The sequence below is a fragment of the Rutidosis leptorrhynchoides genome, chromosome 11 (genome assembly GCF_046630445.1).
Source record: "Rutidosis leptorrhynchoides isolate AG116_Rl617_1_P2 chromosome 11, CSIRO_AGI_Rlap_v1, whole genome shotgun sequence".
NCBI lineage: Eukaryota > Viridiplantae > Streptophyta > Magnoliopsida > Asterales > Asteraceae > Rutidosis > Rutidosis leptorrhynchoides.
Window position 1 is genome coordinate 256787501 of NC_092343.1, and position 5000 is coordinate 256792500.

Here is a 5000-nt window from a genome sequence, read left to right on the forward strand (position 1 = left end):
AAATCATCTACTTATCGTCCTTAGAAAATTACCTGATTATCATTCTTAGTCTAGACTCATCTTACTGAAATGATTGCATGATTAGTGTATAGACAAAATTCGTATCTTAGCATATCTGTTACTGTAGACTTTGCCCGACAACTTCTGTAGATTCCTCCGTAACTTATGGGATTTTAGTATTATATATGCATATGTAAATTATGTATTGCAGGGTATTAATCTACATCATATAATCTATTTCTTATCGAAAATCATTCATCTGATCGTACGAGATGAATCCCTCAACCAGTTCGAATTCCTCGGATTCCGACAGCTATTCCAATATGGAGTTTCACCTAAGCTCCGAAAGCAGTGTCACCAGAATGAATCAACCAATCAGCCATTATCAATTCATCTGATGAGTTCGTAGTTGACTTAATTAATGGAAACGCGCAGAAGGCAATCCCTTCCACCCACTGAATTCACCTCTTGACAATGAACCTGAAGCGTTTACCGGCGAACCTGTTCGAGACACCATTTTCAGTCCCATTTCCAGGGTAACACGACAAGATCATATTCTATCCATAATTCTAAACCTTATTCATCCGCTCGTTCCGACTGATAATCATCCTGGAGTAATAAGTCAACGAACTTCGCGCTCGAATAATCAACTCGGAGAATATGGTGCAAAATGTACCAGCTTCAGCAACATCACCGACACCAATAGTACAATCAATAACAGCACCAGTACCATCAACAATCCATGCTTCAATATCATCATATGTACTTTGAGTATGATCTTCGTCCTACGTATCGTTCTACCTCAACTATCTTCGCCCTTCATGGCGATTATGTAATCTCTAATGTTTTAGAGATTATGTATCATAGTTCTAATCGTAAATCTGATGAGTTTAATATCACATTGACTCATTAAATCCATAATTACATCTGAAGAAAATATATATGTAAATATATTTTCATAAAGATTGTGATTGAAAATTCTTTCGTACAAACTGTTAATGGTAAAAATATTTTAACGGATAGGTAATACCCGAGAAATATTTAAGATTTCACATTAATAAGTTACATTGTACAGTCTTCGAATCTGATTCAACGGTCGATTACCATCCTACCTACATCTATCGATATACGAATCCGTTCACCACAGAATAACCATTTTCATTCAAATTCAATTTCATATTTGGATTTTTACTTACCAGAATCCAACAAGTGGCATAATGAAGAAATAATGGACACAATAAAAATTGATTAGAAACAGACTAATTAACAATATGGAATTTTGTTAAGAAACCATGCTAACTGTTCCAGCTAACTGTTCCTAGCTAACTGATTACATTCTATTTATCGCATTTTATTTATTGCAATTTAATTATCGCAACTTACATTCTTGCAATTTTATTTATCGTCATTTAATTTCTGTTATTTACTTTACGCACTTTATTTATCGTCATTTAATTTCTGTTATTTACTTTACGCACTTTATTTATCGTCATTTAATTTCTGTTATTTATTTTACGCACTTTAAATATCGGGACACGTATACAAGGTTTTGACATATCATATCGACGCATCTATATATATTATTTGGAATCACCATAGACACTCTATATGCAGTAATGATCGAGTTCTCTATACAGGGTTGAGGTTGATTCTCAAATAATATATATACTTTGAGTTGTGATCGAGTCTGAGACATGTACACGGGTCACGATATTTATTAATTAATTCGAATATTATATATTAAACTATATATGAATTACTGGACTGTTACTGTGGACTATCAACTGTGGACTACCAACACTGGACAATTAAAATGAATTAAAATATTGATTATAACATATGAAACTAAACAATTCTTCAAAATTGCTACTTGATTTCATTTTAAACCCCATTCGTATCATCACAATTACAATCTGCGTTCAAACCTTTCAAGAATCTTGAAAACACCTCAATCGATAGGATGAATCAACCGCACTTCATCTACGGAAGGAAAGATTTATGCATATAGTTATGCATCTGAAAAACTCTCGGAAACTGAATAAACGTTTAACACGTAGTTGTACTAATTCCTTAGTGTTATTATTACCCAAAATAATTTGGTAATTCCTTTCAAAGTAGCAAATTTTGTCACAGCTCCAGCAAGTCAACTTCGACTTTTCGTACGAAACAACCTTATTATAACGTTAATATATACGCGTGCTCTTTTATTGTTACCAGGGAACCTTTCATATTCCACCATATTATCATCAGCGTTTAATCATCTAAAAACACAATTCTCCTGAAACCACCTCGGATTAATAACCGATGATTCAGATATCATAGCATTAAATGCAGAGGAAACAGAAAAATGGTAGATGGTCTAAACGGCCAAAAGTTTGATGATAAAGAAAGGAGTGTTAGGAACGCTCGATAGAAAATTGGGTATTGAAAAACAGATTGAGCTACCCATGAAGGAGACCACGGACAAATACAAGGACCAAACCCTATATTCAAAGGATTCAAGTAATTTTGGATCCGTTGAAATCTTTAGAGAATATCTTGCTCTGAAGTCATGTTAAAATCTTGCGGAAAATCTTTCTCCATCAACCATCGAACTTAGAAATTCCAAAATATCATCATCAATATCTTCGATATTTCTGAGGATATTTTCATAAATATTCTCGCCCGAAATTATATACCTCCTCGTGCTTCCTGTGTATCATTATATTGGAAACATTCAATAGAAAATTTAGTACCGAAAAGCAGATTATGCGAAACTATGAAGAAAGCCGTGGACAAATCACAAAGAATAAGTTTGACTTCAAAGAATCCAAATGATTCTGTTTCTGATGAAATCTTTAGCGAATACCTTGCTTCCGAATCTAAACCCTTACGGATAAATCTTCTTCATCATCCATCGATATTAGAAATTCCAAGATATCATCGTATCTTTCATTATAAATATCCTCCATACTTCTGGAGATATTTTCATAAATATTATTATCTGAAATCATTAATCTCTTCGTGCAATCAGTATTACATCATATAGAAAACTGTTAGATTCTATATTCTGTAAACTTTCGAGTTTAGAATATGAATGTTATTGAAGTAATGTTGGGAACTGATGCATGAGTTAGTATAATATAATGACACTTGATCAACGTGATTATATTATAGTAAGTCATGCTGAGTTTCTAATGGAACGTGATGATTCACAGACTATAACATCATCAGGTGTCATGTTACATAACTCTTTCATTCTGCTTAATTTCTGAACATATCAAGAAAATATATTCTTGATAGTTCTATTCCCAGTAATTCTGGTAATTTGACAAATCAAATCGTGCTATTACGTTCTTTCTTGTTTAGAACATTAAATTCATTCGAAATTCTATACCTCCGAATTCTGGACCGTTATTCGCTTGATTTAAAGTCGGGAAGAGAAAACAAGAACAAGAAGCTTCGATATATAAGGGAAAATATAAAGCCCAACAACAACACCGAAATTACAAACTGTAGATATCAGTGCGTATAGCAATATAAAGACACGGGAGGATTATGAATACAATAATCCCTAGAGCATAATAGAAATAAACAGATTCTTCAGGTGGGAGTTGGAAAAGAAGAACGATCATTGCGATAGTTAGAATAAGAACAAGGATCAAAACAGGGTTAATCATTTTCATAAATCTTTTGAATTTGGGAATTGAGTATAGAAGTGGTGAAAACAAATGGAACGGAAAAGGTAAATTTATAATGGAAATATCAGACAGAGTAATCAAAGTAGATCACCGTATTTAATTATAGAGATCTTAATTTCCATAAATCCTGAAGAATCAAATCTTTTAGATTTAGAAGATTTTCTTTAAATCCCTTGAATTCCGGAATTCAACCCTGACTCTGTCAAAAGTTAAGAAGAATCTTTACTTTCCTATTTCACTCTTTGATGATAGCTTCACTCGTACTCTTCGAGTAATCGAATTGTTTTATCTATATTAATCAATAATGATAAAACTCTATTTATCAACTCATATTCGTCATGAAAACGTTTTTATTGTTAGCCATGACCACCTCACTCAAATTTCGGGACGAAATTTCTTTAACGGGTAGGTACTGTGATGACCCGGGAATTTCCGACCAAATTTAAACTTAATCCTTATATTATTTCGAAACGATAAGCAAAGTTTGTAATATTGAAATCTCAAAAACTTTGAATTGTGTTCATGTATTTATTTACCCTTCGACTGCTCTCGATAATTCACAAAACAATTAATTGTAAATAGATATTTGAGTATGTATATATAAATAATAATTCAAAATATAATTTGAAATATTATATGTTATTGTTTTAAAAAAAAAAATTAATAAAATAAAAATAGGATATTATAATAATTATTATTTAAAACATATCCTTATATAAATAAAGTATATTAAAAATAAATATTAAATGAATGAAATTCTTGTTTGATGTTCTGATAGATTTTAAGCAAGTTAAGTTCAAACATATATGATTTTAAAAATAACGGTGATACGAAAATGAGTTATATAAGTTATAGGCTTATTAAAAGTATATTTAGGATCTAAATATTTAATTTTAACATTTTTATATTTTTACCTATAAATGAGAGGGACAGGTGATGTATTTTTATTTATTAAATTAATGACTAAATTTTATACCATAATGACCTAAATAAATAAAGATACTTAAATTAAATTTTTGGGAATTTTCCGAAGACTTTTATTCGCCCCTGATTTCAAATAGTGCACGCTACACGGGCCGGGGAGAGTGTCGGCAGACTTAATAGGATTACTTTTTCTTTCAAAACACGTGATAACCTTTATTATTATTATATTATAATTAATTATTAATAATTATTATTAATATTATACTTATTATATATAACGTCTTATATATGTAATGGAGATAGAGATAGAAGAACACAAAAAAAAAAAAAAAAAAAAAAAAACCATCGACTTCGTTTATTCCACTGAACCACCATACGTCACCCAAACAACCACCA